Source organism: Lissotriton vulgaris, chromosome 5 (assembly GCF_964263255.1).
Source record: "Lissotriton vulgaris chromosome 5, aLisVul1.2, whole genome shotgun sequence".
Classification (NCBI taxonomy): domain Eukaryota; kingdom Metazoa; phylum Chordata; class Amphibia; order Caudata; family Salamandridae; genus Lissotriton; species Lissotriton vulgaris.
In genome coordinates, this window is record NC_141693.1 from 116,152,570 (window position 1) to 116,170,632 (window position 18,063).

An 18,063-nucleotide genomic window follows, 5' to 3' on the forward strand; every position below is an offset into this window, starting at 1 on the left:
TTCTTGATCTCTCTTCAGCATTCGACACAGTGAAACATGAGAACTTACTCGAACTCCTTAAGACAAGAATGGGCTTCTCTGGGTCTGTGCTTCGTTGGTTCACTTCCTTTCTACACAACAGGTCTCAAAAATTCAAGAGCAAAAACCTGATGTCTTCCCCAGTACCGGTATCGTTAGGTGTCCCGCAAGGTTCCTGCCTATCCCCTACTTTGTTTAACCTTGTTACGGAACCTCTCACCACTCTGTTACAAGCATCCAATGTACACTTTCACATGTACGCTGATGACACGCAAATATATCTCAAGTTACAATCCCCCAAGGACATCCTGAGTCTGAATTCAACGATCAGAAGCACCCAATCTTGTCTGGCCGACAACCACCTCAAACTCAATGCTATGAAGACTGAGTTCCTCCTAATCTCACCTCCCACGAAAATATCTTCCGCACAAACATGGCTTAAGCACCTAACAGCACTCAATGTCCAACCGACCATCGTGGACTCAGCAAAATCCCTAGGCATAACACTCGACACCAACCTCAACATGCAGCAGCATATCAGCAAGGCTACTAAGGGGGCGAACTTCCAAATAAATACCTTGAGGAAACTGAAACCCTTCCTCCCAGCAAAAGACTTCCAAACAGCAGTACAATCTCTAGTCATCCCTCGCATAGACTACGGCAGCGTGGCCCTCTGTGGCCTCCCCCTAACGACAACTGCACCCCTCAGAGCGTCACTAAATGCGGCTGCAAGACTCATCACTGGATCAAAAAAGCATTCGCATATCTCCCCTGACTTCAAATCCTTGAACTGGCTGCCTCTTGAAGCCAGAATACAGCTGAAAATTGCCTGCATGACGCACAAGGCTATACACCTGAAATCACCCAGCTACCTCACTCATAAGTTGACAATGTCCGGTGGGTCCAGAGCTACCAGGAGCACAAACAATCTTCTGTTGAAACCGCGAAGATTCCGTAAGGAAAAAACTTACAAACCCTCCTTCTCTGGAATGGCGCCCAGGATCTGGAACGCACTTCCTCCTGAAACGAGGCTCATCTCTTCCTCCCTTCTTTTTAAGAAAGAAGTCAAAAGTATCCTTATGGCTAAATACACTTGAACAATTCGTTTGATTTACATTGCGAACAGTATTATCAGTATTCTGTTATGATACAGTCTATATATTCCTATGTACGTGTGTCTGGACTTATATTAGTCTAAAGTGCTTAGATCCTTGCTACCTCATATCAGTTTTTTATCGATTTCGGTATTATTCACAGCGTTTTGATGGCCTACGCTCCAACTAGGCCGTGCTACCTCATACCTGTACTATACGTAATTTGTTTTTTGCTATGTACATGAACTTGATGATCTACCTCCCTACTATCCCCCCTTGTTCCCTTACCCTTCCACCTGCCTGTGTAAAGTGCTCTGTTATCTGCAAACATCTTGTTTGCGCTATATAAAACTCTCAAAATAAATAAATAAATAAATAAATAAATACGGTCTTAGATCCAATCCTGGAGGGACTACGTGCTTTAAAACCATTCATGAACGCCACCAATAAAAAATTACAACTGATTGAAGACCGATGGATCAATATGGAAGGTAAAATATCCGAAATGGAACAACGTATAAGTAATCTTCAAGATGCGACCACTAAAATACCTTTGCTAGAACAAGAAATTCATGAATATAAACTCCACACTGAGGACTTAGAAAACCGTAACAGAAGGAACAATCTTCTGCTGTATGGTCTTTCTGAAAATATTAAATTTCCGGATCGCCTCTCTTTTTGAAGAAATTCCTGGCTGACCTTCTTGATCTTCAGTCTTCGACTCCTCTCAACATCCATCGAGCTCATCGTCTTGTTCGTCCTCAACCTCACTCTACTAAACCGCGTGGCAAAATTAGGCTGTTTCTTGAATTCACTGACCTGATTCATGTTCTTAAAATTGCCAGAGAAAAATGTTGTCTTGTTTGGTTGGGACATAACATATTCATCTCACAGGACCTTTCTAATGCTACCAATGCTAGGCGCAAAGAATTCCTAGTCCTCCGATCACAAAGGAGATCTATGAATATCCGTTATGGCATTTTACATCCTTGTCTTTGTAAAATCACCCATGAAGGTGTTTCCCGCTCTTTTGCAGATCCTCTCAAGATGAAACAGTTTTTGCACTCCATCACTACAATGCCTATGGACACAAATGTACAATGTCCTTGACATTTTTTATGCTCCTATATTATTAGATTGTTAAGGTTTTACATTTCATTAATACTTCTTATTTTGGTCTGTAATGTTCTTCATCTATTTATGATGATTTATGCGGTCTAAATAGTTTCTCTTATACTTTTTTATTTCCTTTATATCTCACATTGCCTTATTTTCTATACTTTTTTTTCATCTTCCTCTCCGCCTTTCTCCATTGCTTCCCTTGCCCATGTGTGCGGACATGTCTGGTTTTTGTATTTTTCTCTGCATATTACAGATCTGGCTTTCTGTACTTGATCTGTCTCTTCTTATTTTTTCTTTTTCTACTTTTTCCTGATTTACTCCTTTTCCTTCATTTTCTCTATCTTCGCTTATTTTCCTTTTCTTCTTCCTATTTGTATGAGTATTTATACTCTTTGTTTATGTATGATCCTCTTACTTTTACCCTGTTGCCCGATGTTTATGATCATCTTTTTTTGTTTTAATTGTTATTTCCTGCATTTTGTCACCATTGTGATTATCCCCTTGTCTCTTAAACATTACTATGTTTAATGTCATATCGTGGAACGTTCGTGGTTCGGGTCATCCTGTTAAGCGTCAAAAGGTACTTTCTCATTTATCAAAACTTAATTCCCAGATTGCTTTTTTACAGGAAACTCACTGTAATGATGTTGAATCTCTCAAACTCAAACTTCAGTGGGTGGGCCAGGTTGTTTTTCTCCTGCTATTAATCATAAGGGTGGTGTTGCTATCCTCTGCCATAAACCTTTGAATTTGCAAATTGTATCTACTGAAAATTATGCGAGTGGGCGATGGGTAATACTTCACGCTAAGATTTATAAGAAACATATTACTTTTTTTAACATATATGAGCCGGTTCAATCTGACCCTGATTTTTGGAACAGTATTACATTAAAATTATCTTCAATTACTAATCCTAATATTATTGTTGCTATTGAATGCAGTAATTGGCTTGACCCATTTTCTGATAGGAAATCTGACTATAAATTTAAACCAGATAAATCTCATAAAGCATTTCAATCTGCTATCGTTCACTTGCTTGGAAGACTAGTAACCTTGATGATTGTAAATTTACGTTTTACTCCAATGTTCATCATGCCATGTCCCGTTTCGACTATGTTTGGCTCTGAAAACCTTTATTTACCTCGCTCCAATCCTCTGTGATTGGCTTCATTTTTATCTATGACCATGCCCCTGTTTCAGTTTCTATTGATTTGTCCCTTACCACTTCTAAACATGCTAGATGGAGGTTTAATAAATCCTTGTTATCTGATCAAACATTTATTTCAAAGGCTACTTCTTTTATATAGGATTTTTTTCATTTTAACATACCTGATCACACTTCTGTACACAACAATTGGGATGCCTTCAAGGCCTCATTTGGAGCTTTTACCTTCGCATATACTCTTAGCAAGAAAAAGTCATTGAACTCACAGTACCTCTCCTCACTTAGTCATGTTAAAACCCTTGAACATTCTTATTATACCCCCAAATCCCCTTCTCATCTTCGTGACCTAATCAAGGCTAAATCTGATTTAAACAAATTAGCTACAATTGATGCCTGTAACATCTTAGTTAAAATCAAATCTAAATATCATGGAGGACAAAACAAAGCGGAGAGGATGTTGGCCAATTATTTAAAAGTAAAATCAGAAAGGAAAACCATTGGTCCGATTCGTAATACCCTTAATCACACATTACTACATTCCGATTCTGACATAGTTACAGCATTTCAAACTTTTTATCATACACTATATACGAAAGACACCCATCCTTCTGCAAACAATAACCAATCATTTTTTGAGGGTCTCCCCTCTCCTTGCCTTATTCTGGACACTATGGCCCTCCTGGAAAAGGACATTACTCTTCAGAAGATTTCAGATGCAATTAAATCTTTAAAAATGGCTTAAGCTCCTGGCCCTGAAGGTTTTTCCATTGAACTTGTATCCTCTTTTTCATCCACTTTTGCTCCTCATTTGCTTACTCTTCTCTCCTCCTTTTTACTCCACTCTAAACCTGAAGGTTCTTTTCTTGATGCTCTTATCGTTATTCTTCTTAACCTGACGAAGACCTCTCCCTTTGCCAACACTACTGCCCAATCTCACTAATTAATTATGATTGCAACATTTTTGCAAAAATTCTTGCTTCTAGATTGGAAGGTGTAATCCCCTTACTTATCAAACCTGATCAATCCGGCTTCATTAAGAGTAGGCTCTCTTCAGATAATGCCAGAATGTTCTGTAATGTTCTCGCCTTGGGGATGAGCTACCATGATCCTTTAGCTGCTCTATCCCTCAATGCTGAGAACGCTTTCGATTGTATCAATTGGCAATCCATTTTTAAAACTCTTCACAGGTTTCGATTTGGACCCAAATGTATTTCTTTCATCAAATTATTGTACTCATAACTATTTGATTACTGGCTTCTCACACAACTCTCGTGATATTAAGTTATCTGCCTATGCAGATGATATTCTTGTTTAGATAAAATATCTGACTATAAATTAAACTTTTCTAAAACTGAAAAATGGCCCCTCAATTAAATTTGCTATCAATTCATGTTTGCTGATACCAACTTCAAATGGTGCCCTTCAAAAATTAAATATCTTGGTGTATGGTTCTCCTCCACCATCCCTCAAACTCTCACCCATCCTTTTACTGCTTTAAAACTCAAAATTCAAAATTTACTTACCTCATGGTCCTCACTATATTTATCCTGGTGGAGCTGATTGGACACCATTAAAATGATGATCGTACCACTTATTTTATTCCTTCTCTCTATGTTACCATTTAAAATCCCTTACTATTTTTTTAATGAAATCAATTCCATTTGCACTAAATTCTTTTGGAATAATAAACTGGCCCGTATTGCTTTGAATAAATTAGTCAAACTAAAAAATGAAGGAGGTGTATGATTTCCTAATTTTAAACTGTATCATACTGCTTTTTTAATTAGCTAAGCATATGCACTAAATAGACAATATCACTTTGTCCCGATTCCTAGATGGATCCACTTCGAACGCTCTCTTTTACATGACGTTTCTTTTTATGATGTCTGTTTTATGTCTAACTGTACCTTTAGCTAAGCACCCAGGGGCTTATTTAGGAGCCCTTCCGTCATTTTTGCGCCGCTGGTGCACCACTTTTTGTGATGCACCAGTGGCGTAAAAGATGAGCCTTGTTGCGCCATATTTTAAAAAAGTGACGCATCTAGGTACCCCTGAGCCACATTGTACCTGCACAAGGTATAATGTATTTATTTATTTATTTATTTTTAGAGTTTTATATAGCGCGAACTTGAACCGATTAGGTTATCAGAGCGCTTTACATAGCACCCGTTCCGTTACATGTTATCAAAGCATTTTACATAGAATCAGTTACAAATACAAAAAGAACACATTACTTTTTGTTCTAATGAATAGGGTATCTCTTCACACGAGGGAAGGTATACACCTGGCTTTACTCCGACAGTCACACAGGCAACTAGTCGTTAAAGCTATATCTCTAAACACAGGGAGGGGATGCACTTGTTCTACACTAGTTCTAGTGAATAGGGTTATCTCTTCACACGAGGGAAGGTATACACCTGGCTATACTCCGACAGTCACACAGGCAACTAGTCGTTAAAGCTATATCTCTAAACACAGGGAGGGGATGCACTTGTTCTACACTAGTTCTAGTGAATAGGGTTATCTCTTCACACGAGGGAAGGTATACACCTGGCTATACTCCGACAGTCACACAGGCAACTGGTCGTTAAAGCTATATCTCTAAACACAGGGAGGGGATACACCTGGATACAATCTACAAATCACATAGGATCCTAGTCATTAGAGTTATCTTCAATCTACACAGGAGGGATATGACTGGAAATACTCTGAGGGTCACATAGGAGTGGTAGAGAGTATAAAGGTCCACGGCACACACTAGTGATAAGAGTCAACTAAAAATGTATGCAGGGGGGGCGTTCCGACGCAAGAAAGGGTCGTAGAAGTGATGTAAGATTTCACTGCGCCACTTCTAGGATGAAAATGCGTCAATATCTGATGCCTGCCTCATGGCAGGCGTAAGACTGACGCAGGCACATTTAACATGGGATTTTCACATGTGTAATGACCCATTGCTGGAGTTCCGTCACTTCTGTGACACACGCTAGCAATGCTTCATTTTTGCGTCTACAGATACATCAGAAATACTGACGTATCTGTAACTCCTTGCGACATGATGCGTCATACTGTAAATATTACGCATCATTGGTGTCGCAAGGAGGGCGCAGTGAATAGTGATACTTTTTGTGTGCATTGACTTACTGATGACATATTGCCCATAGCTGGGGCCAGACTTTCATTTGGTGGTAGACCGGTAGGACAGGAGCTGGGTAGGTGATACTAAACCAAATTGTGTGATCCTGGGCAAGTAACACTGTCTTCTTATGCCTCTGTTCGTATAGTATATGGTGAGTGTCATAGAGCAATACTGTGGTACTCTTCAAAAGAACATGTTGTAGTGTATTATTGCCAAGCAGAAGCATATGGCAGCGAAACATGTTCAAGAACAAAGCAATCAGAAAATATAGAATCAATTGTTTTCAGGAGATTGGACATATTTGCTTTTGCTTATTTAGGCTTACTGTTGCACAGGAAGTGTAGCACATTTGTTCGCTAAAAGGGCAAATGAGGAGCTGCCTCAGTAATGTGGGAATTGCTTCCCCGTGCGTACACACACTTAGACGTAGCTATCCTTTCCCATTGGCATCTATTTTCCACCATTTCACAAATACCTTCCATTATGCATCCCTCCACTGCCACATGTGTGTCAGGCACAGGTATGCCTCGTTTTTCTTATGAATTAACAGCTTCCAATTCTTTTTATGTCATGTATAACATCTTGAATCAGTTCTGAAACTTTAGACAATATGACTTTGCATTCTGGGACTTATAGTTTCACCGTTCTCATTATATGTATGTGTAAAAGGGTCTATCATCCAGGGTAGTGTTACAAAAAAAGCATAATTTGCATACGGCTGGGTTCAAACTAGGATGGCATAGAGAGCAAAAGAATGATGGATTAAGCCCAGATCTCTTGGGGGTTGAAATGTTTCAGCGCTCCATCCATCATCTCCTTGTGTTTGCTCTGTTCGCCCTAAGTGACCTAGGGTATGCCCAGATGTGGATCCCTTGCTCGCTGTGCCACTGGATAAAAGCTAGCCTGGCTGATGAGGGGTGATACCCCGAAACCTGTCCCAGGATTCTTTTTTTGGTCCAGGGAAAACCTTGTTTGGCAGTTCGGGCTGGACTGTTCCTATGAAGAGCAGGGTCAAGACTGATTTACATATGGCTGGGTTCAAACTGGGATGGCATAGTGAGCAAAAGGGGTGAATGGATGCAAAGTTTCAGCACTCTGTCCAGCACTTTATTGTGCTTGCTATGTTTGTCCTAAGTGGCTAATCGTATGCCCAGGCATGGGTCCCTTGCTCACTGTGCTTCTGGATTCAAGCTAGCCTTGCTGATATGGGGTGATACGCCGAAACTGGTCCCAGTATGCTTGTTTCTGGTCCAGGGTGGCACTGGCTTGGTAGTTTTAGCTGGACTGTTTCCAAGGGGAGCAGGGTCAAGACTGATTTGCATACGGCTGTGTCCATGGTGAGCAAAAGAACAATATGTTGTAACCCAGATCTCTTGATTGGGGGTGAGTGGTTGTAAAGTTTAAGCACTTCGTACATCATCTTGTGTTTGCTATGTTTGCCTTAAGTGGCCATGGGTATGCGCAGACATGGTTCACTTGCTCGCTGTACACTGATTAAACCTAGTCTGGCTGATGAGGGGTGATATCCTGAAGCCAGTCCCAGTCCCAGGATGCTTGTTTTTGGTCCATGGAGGACAATGTTTGTCAGTTTGGGCTGGATTGTTCTCTGAGGAGCAGGGTCAAGACTGATTTGCATATTGCTGGGTCTGAACTGGATTGACATGGGGAGCAAAAGAACAATGGATTCAACCCAGATCTTTCAACTGGGGGTGAGTGGGTGCAAAGTTTCAGCACTCCGTCCATCATCATGTTGTGTTTGCCAATTTTGTAATACAATGTGTGATTCTCTCAACAGGTGTATGGCATTAATACCAGTCACTTCATAGACATGCATCTAACTTTTTTATCAGCACATACCTGCTCGGCCAAGACAATAGGGATCGATCTACCTACACTTCTTTGGGCTTCTGGGCATAAGTACACACTACCCATGCGGCTCCATGTCCTGGAGGACTGACCTTAACCTCTGCATCACTTTTTATGCTAATACTCGTAGGACCATGCAAAGGTGAACCCACAGCTGCAGGCCCCAGAAGGCAACATCTTTAGAAGATGACACAGGTTTGTTCACAACCATATTATGCCACCCTTAAATAATTGTAAACATACTTGTGTAAACAGGGATTGCAGTGTGCAGATGTATGTATGTACTTTTGTACATGCATGCATCACACTAACAGGTGCATGCACGTAAACGCCCAAAGAAGAACTGTTTCACCGTTATTTGCATATGCAGATCATGTTCCTTGAATTGTTGTACGTGTAGTCCTGTTTATCCTATTATACACTCAGGGCAACATACCAAAAAAGAAAATAACAAATATGTACCGGATGAGTGAAGTTAAGAGTCGCACAAAGAGATTTGGGTACTGTGTCACGTGACACCATATCACGAGACACACCACATTTCATGCTTTTTAACAGCCCACATATGCCCAATGCACTCTGGGAGTTGCAGTGTTGATTCACTTCCATGAAACCAAGTGAGTTATAGTGTGGGACCAAGGTGGCTTGTAAAGGGATAACTCGGGCCTGGGGCTCGATGCCCCGTGTGACACCGACTCATCCGTGACCTTGTGTTTTTTGAGGTTGCTCCCTGGGGTGTGCTGACACTCGAAGCTGCACATATGAAATACTTTGGTAGCCCCATTCCTGCTTAGGGTTGCTCAGTAATCCCTTCATTTTCAGACCCCTCTAGGAAGTTCGTTCATCGTTGTAAATGTGTAATATTTTCTTGTACATTCCTCACCCTTGCTTGCTGTGCTTGGTGTTGTGTTCTTGCCTTCTATGGTTTTATCCTACCTCTTCTAGTCTTCTGTTTATTTTTGTCACGTTCTATTTTATAACATTTCTCTCATGCAACGTAACCAGTTCTGTTGTACAGCGCTCTGACACTTTCGGGTAAAGCCCGCGCTATATAAAAATGCATTCAATAAAAAATAAAATAAATAAACAAAGTAAGGTTTGTTACAGGGCACTGCAAGTGGCTTTCCTTTGGTGTGAATGATCTATTGATCGCATTGTTGCCGGGGAGGGGTCTTCCTTTCCCTCCTCCCTCTCCCCTTGTGTGCTCCTGTCCCAGGTGTGAAGAGCCCTATCGAGTTTATCAGCACATTGGAACGTTCAGGGAGGACCCGCCTCGAACAAAGCGAGGCCGACAACAGGAGCCGAGAGGGGACAATGGCAGAGGTGCGGCGCGGGCCCGCCCCTCCCAGGGGTCGGCGCAGTGGGACAGTGACATCAAAGGCCGTGCAGCACGCACGGCGGAAGTCATTTGTTCTGTCAGGTGGCCTGGAATGCATTGAGAGAGGCGGGCAGCGAAGCATTTGAATGTGAGGTATCCAGGTTAATAGGAATAGGAAATCTATGCGGGGAGGGGGCGGCGGGTTTATTCACTGACCCCAGAAGTTTTTGTCTGCTTAACACCCACGTGCCTTTGCAACCAAACGTCCTGCAATGACCTGATTTAGCAAAGCGAAAATCCATGTTTAATCCTGAGAGCTCATTCATCCCCTGCTAGGCGTAAGTTCTGGTTTTATTTTGCATGTTATGTTGGTTTTGCCATTACTGAGTCAGGCCATCCTGGCATGTTATCCTAGAATGCAACATGCTGCATGCTAAAAGCTAGGACTGGCTGAAGGTTCGTTTGGCAGATATGAGAACGGCAAGGGCTAGAAAAAAATCAGTACAATTGGAAATCGGTACTAGCAGATTCCGTAACTCACAACACTGCACTCATATTTCCAAATTTTGGGAATTTACGAATGTTCCCAATTTTCCAACAGTTCTCCTGAAAAAAACGTTATGAATTTCTATCTGCGTCTATCTCACGGGTTTTCTGTAAACACAATTTTATAGAGGCCATGTATTGTATTGTAATTGAATTCATATAGCGCTTACTACCCCTGACGAGGCGTCAAAGCGCTTTTCCGGCAAGTAACACGCTACTCCGGAACCCATGTGTGCAATTGCAGGTTTTTCGCAGTGATTTAAGAAAAACAGTTTCCGCCATGGAACCCTCCCTCCCCATCCGTCCCACCCAAATACCTGTGGGGACGCTCCTTACCCGTTTCCACTTTGTGATGGGATTTACTCCTGCCTTTGAAAAGAGTGCATCTCTGACCATTTACAGGGTGGGAATGGGTTCTAAGCAAGTTTGTGAACCCCTCCTCACGAGTATGAATGAGTCTACAGTCTTTCCAGGGTCCCCCCTCTTAGAACTCCATGCTCTTGAAATAGGTTGTAGATATGCCTAACATTGCACCATCATGAGCTGTGCGTAAACTTGCACAGGAAGGCCAATCTCAGCGTTTGAGGTCAATAAAATTGAGGACCTCTGTGTTGAGTACTGATGAGGCCTAGTGTTAGGAGCCTTAAAAAAAACTTTGTGCCACTTTTGGGTCACTTTTCCCATGTTAAAAGTGACGTGAAAATGGTGCAAGGGGCTTGTAAATCTGCCCCTTTGTGTGTGGACTGTGCTGTATAAAAATACATCACTTATGATTTGACCGTCAATGGCACCGTGACCTCATTAACCTCATGGGTGCTGCTGACGAGCTCAGCTCGTCACGGCCGTTGGAACGTTCGCACGCGGGGCTAATTTCCTCGCTGTGCTGAACGTTTCAAAAACGGGTGCAGCCGTGACGAGCTGAGCTCGTCATGAGGACAGCTCCGCTGTACTCCATGACGAGCTGAGCTCGTCACCAGCATGCGGGCGCTGCGCGCGGCCCCCTCCCCCCCGCAGTGAAGGGGATAATATTGGCCCATTGCCTCACCCTCGCCCTGTAAATGCATCCTGTTTGCTTCTCTAGGTCTATAGAAAGGGCACAGTAACCTTGCTGCTAACTTGCTTTTCCTTCCACCTGTCCTCAAGAACCTGATGCCCAGGGTGTAGGGTGACCAGAATTTTAAAGCCAAAAACCGGGACATTTAATGAAAATAAAAGAACTACAATTTTACTTCAAGCGTGCAGACAAAATGACAGCCCTCCTCAGCAGAACATTACAGAACAGGCAGTTAGAACATACATAAAATGCAAATTTTTGAGGTAATATGAATTTTTATGGTCAATTGTGTCCCCTATCGTAGACCCCAACGGCTCCATGTACGTGCTTCAAGTACATGTAAGTTCCCTCCACAACCAGCTATGAAGACGCAAATACATTTGCGTCCAACGTTAACATGTCCTCTTTCAGATCCACCATGAAGGGTCGAATATTCAGTTCCTAAGTATGCCTTGCCACCGTCTTTACATGGTGTACTTTTCACGTTTTCCTAGCTCTGGCGAGTTAGGCCCTGATTCCTGCCATCAAGCTTTTTCTGCCTTCTGCCTCTGGAAGCTGCAGCTTGGACCTGCATCTGTATCCATGACCTTTACCTTACTCCCTGCGCGGCTAGCGGTGCCTGGCTCGGCCTGCTTGCCTGCCAAGACTGTATTTTGCCTTCAAGTTATCTGCTCCGCTCCTCGAAAATACATTCCTGTCTAGTAATTTAGGTAAACATCCTTCCCAGCTGCAGAGCAAAGGGCCCGGCCTTTCTGTCTCCATGCAAGTAATTCATAGCTCCCGTTACCATGGTAGGCCCATGGCCCCCTTGCTTTACACGTAGACACGTAGTCACATATGCACGCACTAGCAGTCAGTATAGAATAGCCTCTGCCCGAGAGACCTTTCCTTCTGGATAAAGTAGTTCCTCAAACACCAGATACCAGATATGATTTGGGATTAGGTTGTTTCGACACGCCAGACTTCTGTCTCCCTGTATAGTGCAAATGTCAAGTCCCCTTCACCCTCCAGTTACACGTCAATCACACGTCATGCTGCTGCGCGCGCATCTCTGCCACATGTTTCTGCTGACACTACAGAATTCTCCTATGGATCCACCCACTTGTGACACCTCTATGTGACGTTTCTAGTGCACACCTCCGTGTACGCCCTTGTGCACGCCTTCTGTTACGCATTTGTGTTCTTATCTCGTTTCTCTCAGCTGTTACGCCTTCTGAACCCATCACCACTGTAATGCATTGACTATATATATGATGTACTGTTAATAAAGCATTGTGATTCCCTTCCTGAACCCTCGTGGTGATGGAACATGATACCTGGTTCGAACCAATTCCTTTTTAAGGAATAAAACCCTTATAAACTCAGATGCCACGGACTCTGCCTCTTATTTTTGACTGAGTTATTCTTATTGAACTTTACCGCATAAATTAAGTATAGGTAATTTAAATTTACCACACCCAGTAGCTTGCCTGTTTATTAATTTGCTTTCTTGAAATAACTGATAACTATCCCTACTTTGTAAAACTTCAAAAAGCACCTCCCACCGTTTTCAGTCGACCCTCTGTAAAAACCGGGACAGGAGCTAAATTTCCTGAAATCTGCCGGGACAGCTGGTGAAAATCCGGGACAGTCCGGGCGAATCCGGGACGCCTGGTCACCCTACCATGGTGTCAGCTAGCAAAGACACGAGAATGGCACCAAAGGTAAGCCGAGGATAGCAGCTGCTACCCTTGCTATCCCTAAATGACTTCTGTGGGCGAAAGCTGTCCATTGTGTAGTAATAGTTAATCATGTAGCTGGCCTGTTTGCTGTCTGCAAATCCTGTTTCAGGGGTGCATGTTACAGATAGTCATGTCTTACAAACATGTTTCCTATGGTTTCCCAAGCGTCCACATAGCAGTCAGGCCGGCATCGACCTTGTTCAGCCTCATCAACCTCATTTGCGTATGGTTGGGCCATGTATATAACAACGAGTTAAAAATGATGGAATGGAAGGCATCCTAGAGTCATTACCAGCGGTCTACATTGCTTCAAGCATTTCACCCAAAACCTTTCGTGCTCTCGATGTGAGCCTCTCTACCTAGGAGGGTTCAGCTCAGACATGGTTTCCTTGCTCACTGTGCCAAGGGACTCAAGGTGTGCCCAATGAGGAGGCCAACAAGAGTGAAACCACTCTGGGGTTGCTGGCGTTCCAGGGGCGGCTGCTACCTACCGAGAGTGGTGAGGCGGACAAATGGGTGGTGGGGTCATACAAGTGGCAGAAAATTACATTAAATTGCCGACATGCATTACATTATCGTTTTAAAGTGAAAAATGTAACCTTAAAATGGTAATGTAAGGCTTGTCGCGATTTAATGCACATTACAAATAAAACGCACATCTAAAAAAGAAAATTAACTTACTTTGCTGCACGTCCTCGCTCCAATGTCCTTTTCTTCTACAAGCAAGCACCAGCCAACTCCACAATCCAGTTCTGGTGCTGCTCTCATACTATAGACCTGCGTGAGAAAAGCGTAGGTATTGGATAAAGCGGGTTCTCTCAGCACTCCTAAGAGCACTGGATGACTTTGCTTGCTCTCAACCAGGTTAACAAGCATTTGCAATGCAATAGGTCTCGCATTAAGAAAGTTTGAGCTATTTGTATTGTAAATGACAATTTTTTTATTTATGTGTTGGTTTTGAAAATAGCGAAATGAATAGCTTTGTCATTTACAATGCCAATACTTTTAACTTTTGCAAATGTGACACCTATAGCATTTGTAATGCCACATGTTTTGTATTTACATGACTTAGATGTATTGATATTACAAATAAGAATGGCTTTTACTTTTTTTAAATAATTAATACTTAAATAAGTTATTGTAATTTATAATGGCAATAGCTTAAACTTTTGTAAATAACTTTTGTGAAGATTATGTTCAGTGTATTTTATTGTGACGAAAATCCAAGAAGAGAAGTGAAATATCAACATCTTTTTGTGACATTTGTAATAAAGCTTGAAACATTGAGAGAACATATTTGAACCAGTTGTTGTTGAATGGTTGCACAGATTACTGCTGTGGTGGCGCTGGGTGATGTTGTGGTGGGGCCGAGTGATGCTGTGGCGTTCAGTGATGCTGTGGTAGCGCATAGTGATGCTGAAGTGCCCCTGAGTGATGCTGTGGTGCCCCTGAGTGATGATGTGGTGGTGTGATAGACAGATAGAGGGAGGGCGATAGATAGAGTGAGGGCGATAGATAGATAGATAATAGAGTGAGGGCGATAGATAGATAGACAGAGTGAGGGCAATCGATAGATAGAGTGATGGCGATAGATAGAGTGAGTGCGATAGATAGACAGAGTGAGGGCGATAGATAGATAGAGTGAGGGTGATAGATAGATAGCTAGATAGATAGAGTGAGGGCGATAGATAGATAGAGGGCGATAGATAGATAGAGGGCGATAGATAGATAAAGGGTGATAGATAGAGTTAGGGCGATAGATAGATAGATAGAGTGAAGGCAATAGATAGATAGAGTGAGGACGATAGATAGATAGAGTGAGGGCGATAAATAGAGTGAGGGCTTTAGATAGACAGATAGATAGATAGATAGAGTGAGGACGATAGATAGATAGATAGAGTGACGGTGACAGACAGATAGAGTGAGGGCGACAGATAGATAGAGTGAGGGCGATAGATAGATAGAGTGAGGCCGATAGATAGATGTGTGTGGTTGTGTGTTTGTGTTATTGTGTGTGTTTGTATGTGTGTGTGGTTGGGTGTATAGATAGAGTGAGGGCGATAGAATGAGTGCGATAGATAGAGGGCAATAGATAGAGTGAGGGCGATAGAGTGAGGGCGATAGGTAGATTGATAGAGTGAGGGCGATAGTGTCAGAACCAGCTCTTCTCCTTGGAACTGGCTAGTGACACAGGAGCAGAATGACGCTAGCTCCCAACTCCCCCTCAGGACTCTCCAGCCACACACTGTTAATAAATGCGTAGCCAGAAGTGCCCCACGGGGGAAAGGGGAATTGGACAGAGAAGAGAATGCACACAAGTTGTCTTCTTTCTTCTTCTTATTTTGTTTGGTTCTTTTCTTTATCTGCTCTACTGGTTGTGTGATTGCTGAAAAATAAAGCACATATAATTCTCTCACTGACCTATTCTTCCTTTGTATCTTTTCTGTATCTCTCAGTATATCCACTACCTACCCAGGAGCTGTGTGCCTTTGCTTCTCTTCTATTGGCTTCTAGTTCTTCAATTCTGTGTCTTTAATCACTGTAATGTAAAGTCGAATTAGTATATGTTCCTACTCTAAGTCTACACTGCTCTTCTTCCCTATTTTACTCAGGTGCTCACCTACAGAATGGAGAACTGCCGCCTTGTAAGTATTTCCTATTCTTCTTTGCTTCTTTCTTCTCTTCTTATTGTACTGTAGTTACTTCTCTTTAGTATTATATTGCAGTCTAGTCTTATCTTTTCTTCACCTCTACTTCTCACTTCTTTTTCTGTGTATTTATATACTGTAGTATAGCGTATCCTGCCTTGCTCTACTACTCAGACCGTTTCTAGATTGAGTATGCCCTTAAATGCCTCGAGCTCTACTCTTATTTTCTTTTACAACTTGTGCTGACTCTAGTTTTCTTGTCAAAATATTTCTCTCAACCCGGCTGCGCACTCGCACAGTGAATAAACTACTGACAACGAGCATGCGCGATTTAACATACACTAATTAGCTGCGCATGCTCCAAGATAAGCTACTGACTCGAGCTTGCGCATTTCTCTACACACAAACTTTTCCTCCGATAATCAAAAAATGGAACGTTCTTACTTGGAATTAAAGTCTAATGACACAGTCAAAATAGTTCTTTGCTCTAGAATTTGCGACGCATAGTTTTTTCCCCTAAAACTAGCGCAACGCGACAGGACACCTCTATCCGCCTCCGCTGCTCCGGTGAAGTGCGTAGTTTTCCACGCACCTCACCTGGAACACGCTAATCATTTTGATGGGCTAAAGCGCTGACCTGAGTCCTACTGAGGGGCAAACGACTGCCATGCTGCATTCTTCCTCACACCCAATTCTGCCTACACAGTCTTACTAGCGCAGCTACCACCATTCCTGTCTGGCCTCTCTGTGCTCCTCTCCGAGTGGTTAACCTCCTAGCTTGGGACCTGACAGTACCCCCCTCAAAGGCCTCTCTTACTTCCGAATTTTGTTTGGGAACCTTCTGTGAAACTCAGCTATTAACCTTGGAGCATTTACCATAGACTCAGGCTCCCAGGATCTTTCTTTGGGACCATAACCTTTCCAATCTAGCAAGTAATATAACTTCCCTCTCATCAACTTAGAGTCTAGAATCTGTTGAACTTCAAACTCATCACCTTTCTCAGTTTGAATGGGTTTGGGAGTCTTATGTAATCTAACTTCTGGTACTGCCTTTTTGAGTAGTGATACATGGAATACTGGATGTATACGTAAGGTCTTTGGTAATCGTAACTGGTAGTTTAGTGTACTTAACTTTTTCTCTATTTTGTAAGGCCCAATGAACCTTGGCTGGAATTTCCTTACCCCTTTTAGTCTAAGATTTCTGGTATTTAACCAAACCTTGTCTCCCTCCAACAGCTCTGGTGCTTCTCTTCTCTTTCTATCTGTGTAGCGTTTGTAATTTGCTTTAGCTACTGTAAAGTTTTGAATTGCTCTACTATGTACCTGTGTTAGCTGTTCTACCAGATTTGTTACCGCTGGGACATCTACTTCTTGGAAGTTCAAGGAATGTGGAGGATGTCTACCAGAGTTTAAAAAGAAAGGTGTGTACCCTGTAGATGCATTAGTAGTGTTGTTATGTGCAAATTCAGCTGCCCACATATAATCTGGCCAGTCTCCGTCATGATCTAATAGACACATTCTTAGATACTGCTCTAGTTCCTGATTAGTGCGCTCAGTCTGACTATCAGACTCTGGATGAAAACTAGTAGTGTATCTATTTTCAATGTTCAATCTCTTAGTGAATGCCTTCCAGAAATGAGACAGAAATTGAGAGCCCCTATCTGACACTAATACTTTTGATATGCCATGTGCTCGAACAATGTGCTGACTGAAGGCATTCGCTAGAACTTGGGCAGATGGAACTCCTTTTAAAGGTACAAAATGGGCCATCTTTGTGAAGGCGTCCACACACACTAAAATGGTATTATATCCTTGACTAGAGGGTAAATCTACTACTAGATCTAAGGTTACTGTGTGCCACGGAAAGGGAGGGGTGGGTAATTGGTTGTAACAACCCCTGTGGACGTCTTCTGCCTGCTTTTCCTTTTGCGCAAGTCTCACAAGTGGCTACATAATGATGGATGTCCTTGACCATGTTTGGCCACTAGAACCGCCTACGCACCAATTCTTTAGTCTTGTTAATTCCTTTGTGCCCTGCTAAGATGCTATCATGGCATTCTTTTAAAGCTTGTAACTGCATCTCTGTAGTTGGCAAATACAATGCTCCATTGTGATATGGTAGACCTTGTCGTATTTCCCTTCTGGAATCTTCTTTTAACCAACATCTTTTTTCTTCCTCGCTTAAAATACTTGATTCCGCTCTGTCCTCCATGGTCTCTTGCAAAACTGCACTGATTACCTTCTCTGAGGGAATAATGGTCTGATTCTGAACTTTTTCTACAACTCTCTCAGTTTCTAATCTTGACAAGGCATCCGCCTTTCCATTTTGGGCTCCGGGCCGATATGTGATGCCAAATCATATTCAGAAAAATATA